Source organism: Centrocercus urophasianus, unplaced genomic scaffold (genome assembly GCF_019232065.1).
Source record: "Centrocercus urophasianus isolate 14NV4802_14NV808 unplaced genomic scaffold, USGS_Curo_1.0 seq_10, whole genome shotgun sequence".
In the NCBI taxonomy this organism is placed as follows: Eukaryota; Metazoa; Chordata; class Aves; order Galliformes; family Phasianidae; genus Centrocercus; species Centrocercus urophasianus.
In genome coordinates this window covers 71140827-71155021 of record NW_024884142.1, presented here as the reverse complement: position 1 = coordinate 71155021, position 14195 = coordinate 71140827, and the positions used below count along the sequence as shown (strand labels likewise).

The window sequence follows — 14195 nt, the reverse complement described above, 5'->3', positions numbered from 1 at the left end:
GGTTCTTATATTTCAATGCTTGCATCATGAGCAACTTAGAGGAAAGCAGATTTTACATCCTTGTAGCAGGACTGAAACACTGAAAGGGCAAAATAAATATGCAAAATAATGGAGAAGATTTCACCCCTAGGCTTGATTCAAATCTCAAAATGAGGTGATTTCATTGTGTCCTCCTTTCTGTCATCCCCCCATATAACTCCATGTCATTCTACTAATTTTCCCAGGAGTATCGGAGCCACGTGAACAGCCAACAGAAACAAATGAAAAGATTTCTTTCTCTTATAGAAAAAAATCAGTTTATGCAAACTCATCTGAAAAGAGTTAATTTCAAAATACTGTAAGTTTTCTGTGCAATTTTTTATTTTTATCACACAAAATAGAGTTTCTTCACCTCAACAGCAACAAAAGTAATTTAACGGAGGAGAGATGATGGTTTCTATAGATTTTAGCTGGAATATGCTTCAAAATGCACACCAATACAAGTGAGGATTTTCTGCAAGAGGGTTCCCATGGGATACATTAGATCTAGTTTATACCTTTTCATTTATCTGTTTTGGTATTGCTTTAAAATTATTAGTGAAGAGACCTCTGTACCCTCATAAAAATTAAAATTAAGTTTAGAAAAAGTAATAACCATTAATAATAAACCAAAAATACTAACAATTTTTTATTTGAGGAAATATTTCTAATCAAGTATTTGAAAAGGTATACATCTTCAGAGAGAAAATTAACCTCCATAATAAAACATAAAAGAAACAAATGCAATTGCTTTAGGCTTTTTTATCATTTTGAGAATTATTGTATCAAGACTGGATTATTGCCTTCAGGTGAACAAACCGAACTCTGACAATTGCTGTAAATAAACAACGTTGCTTGAATTAGCATGTTAGGTCTGCAACTTAGAGAAGTCAGAAAAGGAATGGACCTTCCATTTTGTGACATCTACACTTACAGCATTTTTTGTGAGTTATGATCCATTTCCTTCTCAGTATCAATACAACAGGATATCTGCGGAACACGTGAAGGCTGCTCCAAAAGTAATGCCTCCATTTTTGTTCTATTATTTGCTCACAACATCTGAGGTGGGTGTTGGTGGTATGGCAGTAGAGGCTGAACCTTTCCACCAATATCCCATTATAATTTCCTGCACCTATTGACATGATGTTTGCTGAATGTTTCTGGAGACCAAACAGTAGATGTGAGTACAGTAAGGTGCTGAGTGGTGCTGTATGGCAACTGTTGAGTCACAGCCAGAACCACTGATTGATCACCTGAGGAAAGGACTGAGTTAGCCATGGAAGCACAGGTGAAGACAATTCAGAAGGGGTGGAGCCTGGCTGCACCCCTCCTAGACCCCATTTAAGGGCTGACTGCCGCTGGGAAAGAATCTTATTCTGAAGATCCCTTTTCTGAAGTATTTCCTGTGAACCTAGATCTGCAGCTACAGGTGAGTATTCTTTTCCTATTTGTTTCTTTTCCCATTTTTATCACAGTAATTTTTCCAGCTGTAACAGGTGCATTTTAGCAGTGACAACAGTAACAGTGGGTCGTCTCTGCTTGTGCAGATTTTTATGAGTGGGGCATGCTGGCTCTTGTTAATCACTGGTACAAATTCACAGCTCTTGGTGGTGAGTGTGCTGAAAAATATTCTGTTGTACCTGAGAATTTGTTCTATTAAATAGCATTATTTTTCTGTTTGTACTTTCATAGTTTCCATGAAAATAAAAAGGAAGCATTACTTTTGGAGCAACCTGTGTATTTGCTGTCACTTAACAAACTTTCATACACAAATCAGAGCCATGTAGAACTGTAGAGATTAACTCAGGCTGATGGTTGTCTCAAGGTTTGCCCTTCAGAAAATATAAATACCTCATGTCTATCTATCATTTACAGTTGTACTAAGGACTTGTTGTGTAGGGCAAGGGTGAAAGGACATCTCTTGTTGTTGTTGCCAGGGCAGATTCAAGACACTTCTAGTGTAAATGAGAACCAAACTCATCTGTTTTAAACTCTTTCTCAGCTGGAAAACCATAGAAGTGACTGTCACTGAGCTGTATCTGTCAAGAGCCACTCTGAAAGCTGACAGCCATACGCTAACAGATGTTGTACAACTGCTAACAACAGGTAAATCAAACTGGGGCCACTTGTCTGGAGATTCTTGTCAGTCTATTTCTATTCTGGAGTGCACAATTGATGTGGAAAGAGAGGGAAAATAGTAGTAGCTTGGTTCTTAAAGGAAAATGCATGGATCTGGTCTGAAATTAATACAAAAAATGTATTCTTAGGTTTTCTCCTTTTCTGAAAATTTTTCACAAACAATTGTCATCTTGCAACTGTAGAGAAAGGGAAACTACTTTTACATGCTTTCTGTCTTTCATGGATGAGGTAATGTTTTTTTATATGAACCAGGCTATGAGCAACCTGGTCTACTGGGAGGTGTCCCTGCTTAAAGCAGGGCTTTTGGAATCAGGTGACCTTCAAGGTTCCTTCCAACCAAAACCATGTGAGATTCTATGATCTCTGTTACACCCAGACACTGCAGGAGATATTATAATCTGTTGCAAATTGATTTTTAATCTGCAATCATACCTTGAGGATGAGAATGACAAATTAGTATACATAACAATGCACCAGCTTGATTTGAGCCAGTATAGTGACAGTGTTAATGGTAATGTATATTGAAGACATCAATGGAAACACTCTGTGTTTAGTTGTGTTCAGAAATGAAATATTGAGGAACCTGTTGACCTTCTGTTAAAGGGACATTGTGTCCAAGAATGTTTGGTGAATTAAAATGTCTTTAAGCCTTCTTGATACAACCTATCAAAAGCAAACCCAAGCTTGCTTTTCTATAAACAGGCATCCTGTTTTAGGATGATTCTTCCATGTACTGTCAGAACAAATGTCAGAAGGATAAATTCTATTGTTGTCTGCTTGAAGTTGTCAGGAGTGTATATCTGGAGAAATCCAAATATCTACTGTGGATATTTGTTGGAAATAGTAGAAAAGCACAAAGCAAAATTAAGAGATTATTCACAATTTGGATAGTGGAAGAAATAATAAACTCTTGTCATAAACTGCGTGTAAAATCAGGAATGTGTAAAATCCTCCCTTAAGCCCAGTTTCAGAGTTTGTGTTTTTTATTGTGATTTTTTTAAACGTGTATGACCTACAGTCAGCAGATTCATTCTACCCTCAATAATCCAGGTGCTAGGACAGCTATTCCCATCTACCGAGAAAATAACTGTTTGTGGGAGACTTTCCAAGAACTATCAGTTGTTGAAAGCTTTTGTTCTATTCAGTGTTATCAATTCTGTTCAAATCAGCATTTCTGATGGTTTTTCTCATCCACCTTACATGTCCTCCCCAAACTTTTTTTTTCCTGCAGCATTTAATGGTGGAAAATTGTTCCAAAGATCTTGCTAGAACATATGCTAAACTCTGTGGACTCTATATGCATCTTATATCACAGGCGTTAGGCGATTTTTTTATTAGGAGGAAGACTGTAGATTTGGATATTTGAAAAGGTGTTACACTGTTAACTCTATGAAGCAAATTGTGGTTTTGCAGTTTGGAAACAAGTTCACAAGGAGTCACAACAATATGGACCCACTATGGATGCTTCTTCCTCTTAAATTCCTGGCCATATGTAAATAACCTAAATCCTATTGTGATTTTTATTGCCACGAATATCCTATACCAAACTGCTGCCCTGTAAGTCACAGACTGTTGTTATTTCAGTGTAGTTCTGAACTTTGTTCTATCAGAAATTCACAAACAACAATAAGTAGACTTTTAAGCCTGAGTTCACAGAATCACAAAATAGTAGGGGTTGGAAGGGACCCCCAGAGATCATTGAGTCCAACCCCCCTGCCAAAGCAGGTTCCCTACAGCAGGTCGCACAGGTAGGCATCCAGGCAGGTCTTGAACATTTCCAGAGAAGGAGACTCCACCACCTCCGTGGGCAGCCTGTTCCAGTGCTCCGTCACCTCACTGTAAAGAAGTTCTTGCACACATTTGTGCGTAACTTCCTGTGCTGCAGTTTCCAGCCGCTTCCCCTTGTCCTGTCTCCACTCACCACTGAAAAGAGTCCATCCTTGCCATTCTGCCCCCCACACCTTAGATATTTATAGACCTGGATCAGGTCCCCTCTCAGTCTTCTTTTCTCAAGGCTGAACAGACCCAGATCACTCAGCCTTTCCTCATAGGAGAGATGCTCCAGGACCTTCACCATCTTTGTGGCCCTCCGCTGGACTCTTTCCAAGAGATCCCTGTCTTTTGTACTGGGGAGCCCAGAACTGGATGCAGTACTCCAGATGAGGCCATACCAGGGCAGAGTAGAGGGGGAGGATCACCTCCCTTGACCTGCTGGCCACACTCTTTTTAGTGCACCCCAGGATGCCATTGGCCCTCTTGGCCACAAGGGCACACTGCTGGCTCATGGCCAACCTGTCGTCCACCAGGACACCCAGGTCCCTCTCTGCAGAGCTCCCCTCCAGCAGGTCATCCCCCAACATGTACTGGTGCATGGAATTATTCCTCCCCACATGCAAGACTCTACACTTGCTTTTGTTAAATGTTAACCGGTTTTTTTCTGCCCAGCTCTCCAGCCTATGTCTTTGAGAGTCCTCTGGGTATCACTTCATTTTATTAAAGTTTTCAGAACAAGTTCACCCTTGGTTTAAGTCAGCTAAAATCAGCAGCACTGCACCAGAGAGAACTTGGCTCAGTAGAATTAAGCAAAAGGTATTATTTAGTCCATATTGTATGTGGTACTGCAGAAAGCTTTTCAGTTTTTCAACTATGTTTAAATCTTGCTTGGTAAACATCTTTGTCTTTTCATTCTGTCATAAATGTAGGCTTTTTTTTTTTTTTGTGCTGATTAATTAAACTAAATTCCACCTATTGCTTAAACTATCCATAACATGAATAGTTAGTAATGCTAACAGCCCAAGATATTTACTTGGCATTTTATATCTCAGAATCAACCAAGGAATATGTGATACAAGATTTAAGAAGATTGCTTACTCCTAGTTTTATTTGATCTCAAAAAAAGTCCAAAGCTTCAACTGACTGATAAATCAGAAGGTTTTCTATTGGTAATTAATATTTGTGCCTTTGTTCAGATTTTCCCAGGTATTTTCCATTTACCAAGTTTTGGTTTGCCTTGTGGAATAATCTGAGTGCAGAACTGCAGTTACCACAGAACAAGACTTCCCAAATCTGTGTAGTGCAGATATCAGGTCCTGATCACAAATTGTTTTAAGCTCTGGATTTTCTCTGAGTCCTCATGACCACTCAGTAATTTAATCAGGCTATTTACAGAGGCAGGGAAATCCTCATACCCAATTTTTAATGACCTTAAATCTTTCCGTGTAAAGCATCGCTTTGAAGAACAGTTTCCTACGATCTCTTGTATCTCACAGGATCAGCAGGTGAAGTAAGAAGAATGTATCTGATGTATACCATCAAAATCATGAAAACACAAAGCTCCCCCTGTCATGATGCAGTTCTATAAAAGAGGCATTGTTTGAGCTCAGGGCTGGAAATGTTCATCTTCACAATATGAAATCTATTTTGCATTTGCCAAGTTGCCCTAACACCCTGGAGAAATATAGATTTACTCCTGCAAAGCAAGCCTTCTAATAATAGTATAACCAGCAGTGGATTTTCAGCTGTAACAAATCATCTTACCTTCTTCCATTTAAGTGAAGTTATGCACCTTTAGAGTACAGCAATGCACCTGCGTCACCATCCCTGACACCAGTCTGTCTCACCTGTTCCCTCATTTCTCCTGTGAGTTTCTGAACTGTCTCAATGTTCTTTCCCATAAGACCCCAATGTATCATGTTTCCACTGATGATCCTTTGGTAGCATCCAGCCTTCCTGTCCAACCTCAGAAGCATTGCATCAGTACCTTTAATAGTCACAGAATACAGGCTGCCTACTCTCCAGCATGGGTGAGGATCAAACAGGTCACACACAAGCCTGGCTTATGGTAGGTGCTGCTGCAACCCAGAAGCAACCTATTGCTCCTGATGTAAGGCAGCAGGTATGATTTTGTGAAATGCCTTTGAGAGTAAACTGTCTCTGCTGCTGGCAAACTGTTGGTGATTTTGTATCTAAGGTACAATGTTTTCAAAGGACACCTTTATGTAAGGTCAGTGCCTTAACATGTTTATCACAGGAATAGGATGGACCCTTGGATTCAGAAATGTTCCAACCTGGGACTTGGTTTTAATCAATGAAGGAAGCCTGCTATAAATTATAGAATGAATTTGTTTGGAAGGAACTTCAAAGATCATCTAGCTCCAACCCCTTTGCTGTGGGCAGGGCTGTCAGCCTCTAGGTCAAACTGAGTAGGAAACCTTCAAACCTGGCCTCCTTGAGTACCTCAAAAGATGGGATATCCGCAGCTCTTCTGGGCACGCTGTTCCAGTGCATCTCTGACAAAGACACAGGTAAAACATAAAATTTGGGAAGCAGTTGCAGTATTTGGAATTGAATTCAACAAGAGTAAGAAATAACTACAAATAGAGATGCTGCTTTTGCTTTCCAGAGCATGCTAATGTGTGTAATCTCAAAGACGGACAAGGAGATGAGGAAGGAAGAGAATATAGTAGACTGTCAAAATGCGAGTATTAATAATGTTCACTACATGAAGAGCAGGGGGAATGACAAACAATATTCATTCATTATTTGGATTCTTTAAAAACACTGAATTTGTACAACCTGCTACTAATAATTCTTAAGTGATTCTTTAACGTTTCATTAGTAACACAACAGTGATTAACCTTTTATTGACCAGAAACTGGTATTTGAACAAAATGGGCTCTGACTATGATCAGGTATCTTTTCCCGTAAGACAGTAGCTGGGCCAAAATACAGATTTTTGGGGACTTTAAAATATTATCTAATCCTAATATTTTTGTAAAATCAGAACAAACAGATAGTAATAATTCTACATCTACTCTAAAAATAAAGTAACTACCAAATTCATTTGTGACGAAAGGAGAAAATATTGGACATGATATATACAATAACGTCAGATAAGCAAAACAGTTAACAAATTGTGTTCCTCATGAGGTTTTCTTTGTTGTTCTCTTGTTAAATGTTTAAATGCTTGCATCTATCTAAACATTCATGTTTCTCATTTTAGTACTCCCACAAAAAGTTATTCCTTCTGATGCTCCCTAAGGGCAGGTGTAGCAAAAATGCTAAGTCACAGACTGAAACAGTGATGATTGAGCACCTGGTGGGAAGGCAGGGCCAACCCACCCTTCCCAGACCTCATTTAAGGGCTGGCAGTGGAGGTGAGGGGTATCTTTCTGCAGATCCCTGCTTCCCAGAGGCCTTTCAAAAGGTAAAGTTTTGGTTTTTTTTCCTTTGTTTCTGTATCCCTGGCTGCTGCACTTAGGCTTGTTCTCATTTGCTGCAGCCTGGGGTTGTGCCACCTTGCTACTATTGCTATACTGCCTATCACATTATGGCATTACATCAGGTTTATCTTAGTTATTTATGTGAATTGTGTTTTGGTTGGTTTTGTAACTTTCAGAGGAAATGCACAAGCTTATTAGCTCAGGATGGGTTTCAAAATAATAAAATGTAAACTGTCTAAAATATAGAGATCCGGCCTGAATCAGTTATCCATATTCTCAAGCACAACAAGTTTTCCCACCAGTAGAAGTAGCCAAGATCCTAGAGATAGGTGAAATAAGATTCCTTCTGGAAAAAGCTTTTCTCTCTCCATTGACTATAAAGTATGTCTAACTTAGTCAGGAAAATTAAAATGGTGAAGGTATATGAGATATACTGCACTTGAAAGATCAAAGAGAAATTGTGAGGCTCAATGACTGAAGCTTAATGTACTGTAGCTATTCCAATCCCAGAAGTTTGATGTTTCAGGTTAAGAAAAAAGTGCTTCTCTTAATATTCCTTCAAAATTAATATTAGGTAATGAAATCAGACACTTTGTGACTAAAAATGAAAGTGAGACGATGTAGTTTAAGAATAAAAGTATAATGAAATGCAGGTCAAATCTTTTATCAATTTGAGTTTGGATAGTCTTTTATCACATGCATCATTGATGCCCAAGTTTACATTGTGATATTCAACTTCTCTGCTTCCAGACACTGTGGAATTCTGTTTAAGCTCCCATTGCATTCAATAAAAGAGAGGATTTCTGACAGCGATATTTTTGACTGGTTGGTAAGTGAATTCTGCTTCTTTCTCTCTCCAAAGACTTTATTTGCTTGTCTCATATCGGTTTTTATCTATTTCTCCAACTGCAAAAGGAATTCTTTTTAAAACACCTATGTGGTCAAACTCAGTATTTAGTTGATATTCTAAGGCGCTAGTGAAAATGTTATCATTCTAGCACTGCAAGGTGTTCAAGCATTCATGTCACAAAGGGTCATAATTCTACCATCCAGTGTGCTGTCACTTATCATAAATATAAATTTATGATATTCTGGTCAGTGCTGTTTTTGTGTTAGTTGAAGATCAATAGGATTACACTGGACAATTTTCTGATCCATGCATATAAGCCAAGATCCTGATGTCGTCTTTGCCATTATATTCCTAAAGGTTGATGCAAACTCACAATTGCAACGTGGTTGGGGATTGTTTTAGAGAAGCAGAAAAAGTATCATTATTTCAGAAACTCCTAAAATTGTTTAGCTGTCATGAGATATTGAATTTTTTTCCCCACTCTTTGTCATATTCAGAGACCTATTGGTTTAATATATTTCTCTCTGTATATAGATTCTCTCCCTCGTAGGATGCAGCGATGTATTTGTATTAAATTTGGATAGTTAGTGGACGAGAATTTCCAGTAATTGCAGTGTTTACATTTATTTGCTATGTTAACCAAAGCGTTTCACTTGATTGTATCTTGGCATAGGAACCTAAAAAGTAAAAAAAAAAACGCCCAAGCAGAAAGCAATGTTTCTTAGGTTTCATATGAATTATTTGTCAGAGTTATAATTATGTGCAAAAATTGAAGCTTAAGGCAATACTTACTTCAGCGATAATAATAATAACCCTAATAATGGTACTAATGAAAGTCTACAATACTTACCTCACTATTTGTGAAGCAACTTAAAAACACCAGGCAAAAAAGAAATAAGGATCTTCAGAATGCAAACAATAGATTTACATATGTAGAAGAAAACTACATTTTTCAACCCTTCCAAGCGTTTCTATCTGTTCATCTGTCTTCAGCTATACAGCATCAACTAACCCTTCTGAAATAGTTAGGAAGACTCTTAGAGAGTAGTTTTGGGAAACAAGGAGGAACAAACTCACTTAAAGACAGAAGTTAAATGAAGATTTTCAGAAGAACTATTTGCATACCTCAACTTAAGTAACATATGCTTACCTTAAGTTTGAATTTGGAGTCTGGTTTAATGAATTGACTGCACAATAGCTAAGTATCTTTGAATACCCAGACTAATTTTTCCTACTTAAGCATAGGAAGACTGGATATATGAAAAATGTTGTTACATTATTGAGGCAGCTGGGTGACATAAGTAGATGCTTCCTGCCATACTAACAGCCAGAGAGAATCAGATTTTTGAAGGATCATGGCCATCAAGGAAATTGCAATAAGTTCAATATTAAAACCACTTTAGGTTTACAATATTATTCTGCTAAGTCTGCTCTGCAGTGCCTCAAGAATTCTAAAGACAAGAACTTTGAAGTACAGGGGTTATTTATTGAATGGATAGGATAGAAGCAGTTTGACTTCAAACTTTCTTTCACTCTGTGGCTGAATTAGCTGATCTTCATGGTCAAGCATCAGCGTCAACATCTCTATCTTAGTGAAGCCACAGAAATAGTGAAATATAAACAATAACTGTTAATAAAATGAGGCCTCTACAGCTGACTTAAGAGTTGCTTTATTCACTTGATTCTCGTTGAAGTAGATAATGAGAGGGTTTGCTCCTTCTACAAGAAAGATACAAGACAAGAACAAACATTAAAGAGGAGGAACTCTGCAGAAATGTTCTGAAATAATGCATAAGATAACTGGTCAGGGAGCCACTGGTGGGATGTTGGGAATTATGTTTTATGGTGGGTCTTGTTTATGGCCAGTTAGACTAAAGGATATAGCAGGTGTTGCTGTAGGATCTGATGGGTGAACTATGCGATCTGTTCTACTATATGCAGTTACCTCAGGCAACTTAAACGAAGAATCTGTCATGGCCTTCTTTACTTCTGCTGTGCTCCCAACAGGAGAAAATTCTTAATTAAGCACTGGTAGCCACTACAAGAGAGCTCCTTGAGTTCAAGCTCTGTTTTGAGGATGATGTTTATTTTATAAATTCCTGACACCTACAGAAATGCTTATGACAATTAAGGGGTTTCATGATAAATTGTTTTTGAAAGAAAGTCAAAGCGAAAAAAGAAAACTGTGTTTTCTTGAAGTATCATGGCTGCTAACTTTTTCTAGCTTTTCATTCTGACTGAAGTTTAGACTTCAAGTGTCGCCTTTGTGGATAAGCATACGCTATGCTTCATTTCACTTGAATTTCAGGCTGAGACCATAAAATAATATAAATCAAAACTCTTATCCTTGAGATGCTAGGTCACTTCATCAAAATGACATCATGTTTCCAGTGAGTCCTACTATGACCTAGTAATACAAGCTTCAGATCCTAGTATTTTTCTTCATGTTGACTTCATTTTTTTTTTTTTTTTTTTTTTAATGTTGGAATCAAGGAAAATAAGACAGTAATTGACCTTGGTGACTGACCTTTGAGCCAGATATATCCAACTGCAGCAGAACTAATGTATTTCTTTGCCTCTTGACCTTTCTGAGAATGCCTTAATATGCATCATGCTGCCTGATGCACTTTCTATACCATCTATTTTCTATTTGGGCTTTTTTAATTCATTTGTTTGAGCTGGTTATTCCAGAAGCCCTACATTCTTTTTTTTTTTTTTTTTTTTTTTCCTCTCCATATCACCTACTCTATGACCACCTATGCACGCTCTCTGTGCAGATTTTGAAACAACTTTTGTTTCCATTAATTTCACCTCATTTCCTTCTGCTGCAACTAATTGTTTCTTCTAAACAGTGTGTTTCTATCACACTGTCCTTTGGAGTTTCTATTAGAGATTAAGAGATTATTAGAGATGTCAAAGTTTCTTGTTTTCCTTTGATTGCTTAATTTATATTCCATTTTGACTTTCAGTAGTGTTTCTAACCTAAACATAAAGTCTTTTCTGCTGCTACTGCACATTCCTTTTCCAGTTGCCTCCACGCTGTACAGCATATATGCTCATTTCAATTTCTCTCCTTTTTATTTTTGCATCATCACTGAACTTGCTCTTCCATCAACATTTCACAAATTTAGTGGAAATACTTTAAGTATATCCCAATCTTAATGTATATTAATGTAAATGTGTATATACATCTTAGTATTAGAAAAGGAGAAGCCTTTAGACAGGAATAACTAAAAACATATTTAGATGTCAAAGCCCTTGCTTCTGTTTCTCCTACTGTGTTTGTTGGGGAGTAGTATAAGAGATCAGTAAGACCTTCAAAATGGAACTTGTTGCCTGAAGCAGGAAACAACCCAGAGATCCCAACACCAACTACTGCCATGCATAATCTGGTCTAGAAGCACTGACACCTAGTGAAGCAGGTAGTATGAGAGGCCAACTGGTACTCAAAGTAGTCATCTGAGTACCCCTGGCTTATTTACTTTCACCATTATCCCCTCATTCTCTAGTGTTCCCTCATTACAGTTAAAGCTCACAACCCTTGGGATACGTTGTTTCATTGCTGCTTTTCTCTGGAGTGCACAATCTACTGCAAGATCCAGACTGACACCTCCAGCATTTTACCCTGCTTGCCTCTGCCACCAGCTTTATTCTACCAGCTGCCCAGAACTGCAGGTGTTACTGCTGCTGAGATCTACTCCTGCCTAGAGCTGGACAGTTTTAAAGAAGGCACACCATAGTGGGACATGCACTGTGTGTTGCAGCATCACTCGGTTGGGTGACCCTTGCTGTATTGATAATCTGGATGTACAACTTCAGATCATTCTTTCTAGTTACAATCTCATTGAGCACAGAACAACAGGAGAAAGTCAGCAAGAGCAATGTGAGTTGTCACTCTTAAGCATCTCACAGCTACCTAGGAAAATCTTACACTGTCTTTCCAGAGAACACTGAACACAGAAAGCCTGTTAATGAAGTGTTAATGCATGGGTATTACTGAGCTCCCTGTGACACACTCTGTAATACTCAAGGTGTCAGAGGTGATCTGGCTCCCTATTACTTAACCAGTGCAACCAAGGAGAGAAGGCAGACTCTCACTGAAGATGCCCAACTCCTTCCCATAGCAGTATCTGCTTAAAACAAAAAATTGTTAACCTTTAAATTCTCTAGAAAGTTTGTGAGTTTGTCAGGAGAAAAACAGGCTGGAAAATTATTACTGCTTCCTTACCACGTTAGCTGCATGCTAAGCTTCTGCATGCTCTGAAGGGGGATTAAAATAGAGTGAACATTGCTTGGTGGGTCTGTCCCAACACTGCCCACACTGTTAATCTGGTGACAAGCACTATCTGTTTTCTATAAGCATCCAAGAAAAAATTAGCCCGACAAAAACCAAAAGCCATAAGGAGATGTGCCATTAACTTAAAGCGTCAGAAAATTCATAATTCAACCTGAACATACTCAAGAATCTGGGCTTAAAATATTGGTTGTGGTCCTTTTATTGTGCACTTTTTACTAAGGACTAATGCAAAGGATGTTACATAGTTAAGCTCATTTTACATGCTGGATACAAAAGATGCAGTGACATCTCACAGCTACATCACTACAGTATCTCCTTTCTCTTTCAGGCCTGGATTTACCAAGTGACTAGGAATACTCTAATTAACCTGTCTCCTACACTTACCACAAAACACTGTGCACTTTCCAGGTGACTTGGATCTCCCACAGCTATATCCAATCCTTTGCATCCTGCTGTCTTTGATGTCTTCCTCAGCACCTCTAACCATAAGCAAGACGGAAGAATCCTGATCCCAGTATTATCATCTGCCTCCTCACCTTATGACTTCGGGCAAGTTTCACATTTCTCAGTCTCCCATTACTTTTCTCCTAGTGTTTTTGGTTGATTTTACTCTACTCTCACCCAATAGTTTTCCTCAATAATATATACTTCCTGTGGGGACTGATACAAATCACCTGCTGTGGTTCCAGCTTGTTATGACACTGGAGCTATTAGCACTGCTGGAGCATGTTCACATTGGTGTTCCTCACCACTCAACTTTTAAGTTTGCATGCAGTAGTGCCTATCAGGTATGTTAATAATTGTAACCTTCTTCATAGTGCAGTGTGTCTACCCCTCAGCATGAACCAAAACCAGAAAAATCAACAAGCAAAAGGGAGGGGAATAGGTGAGGGTGCTTCTCACACCAGTGGCAGTTTGCTTCTCAAGCTGAGCACCAGGGTCTGCAGCTGCAGGGCCATGCAGATCCTCAGCACTGTCATAAATGCATAGGAATGCAAGGAAGATCTGCTGACAAGGCTCTGGCACCACAGGTAACTCGAGTGAAAGATTGCAGAGCTGAAAACAGCTGACCTGTAGCATTACAGATGCTGAGGTCTGAAGGTATGTCAGGCACCATGTACCTTCCTTTGCTCTTTATCTTCTTTATATCACATATAATTTCATAGACCTCTGCACTACACACTCCTCTCTATCTCCATTCAGTCAGAGAAGTCTAGTTACTCATTCATTGTGCAGTCTGTCCCGAATCGGCGATCATCCCTGTCATCCTCCTCTGTGCTACTTTCAATCCCACTACAATCTTCTGAGAGCATTGCACTGGAATTACACACAATTTTCAAGACACAGTGCATGAAAGTATTATAGAGTAGCTTGCCGTTGTTTTCTGTTTTGTTTTTCTTCTTCTGCTAAATAATTCCTCACATTGTTTTTCCTTTTTCACTGCAACAGAGTAATGCAGTGATCTTTTCAATTTTATAAACCCTGATTCTTGTTCATAGTGAGTCCAATCAATCCTCTAGTGGTGATATACTGTGAATCTTTACCTTTTCAAGGTTTTCTACATAAGTTATACAAACTGCAACAGGATCACTGAAACAGAATACAGGCATTCTGAAAGTCACAAATCTGTACGCATGTAGACACACAAAAGGTCAAGCTGAAGAATGAT

At 38.6% G+C, this 14195-nt stretch overlaps 1 long non-coding RNA gene across 3 annotated transcripts in view; it reads left to right on the top strand.

Moving 5' to 3' along the window:
- The first annotated feature begins 268 nt into the window (after window positions 1-268).
- Window positions 269-14195, top strand: part of LOC122163316 — a 44053-nt gene continuing 30126 nt past the window's right edge. For 2 of the 3 annotated variants that reach the window (XR_006169882.1, XR_006169880.1), the window contains exons 1-2: window positions 4562-7363; window positions 8130-8208. This is a non-coding gene — a long non-coding RNA (uncharacterized LOC122163316). Of the gene's footprint in view, window positions 338-2020; window positions 2125-4561; window positions 7364-8129; window positions 8209-14195 lie in introns of those variants that run through there. The other variant, XR_006169885.1, reaches the window with a different exon arrangement.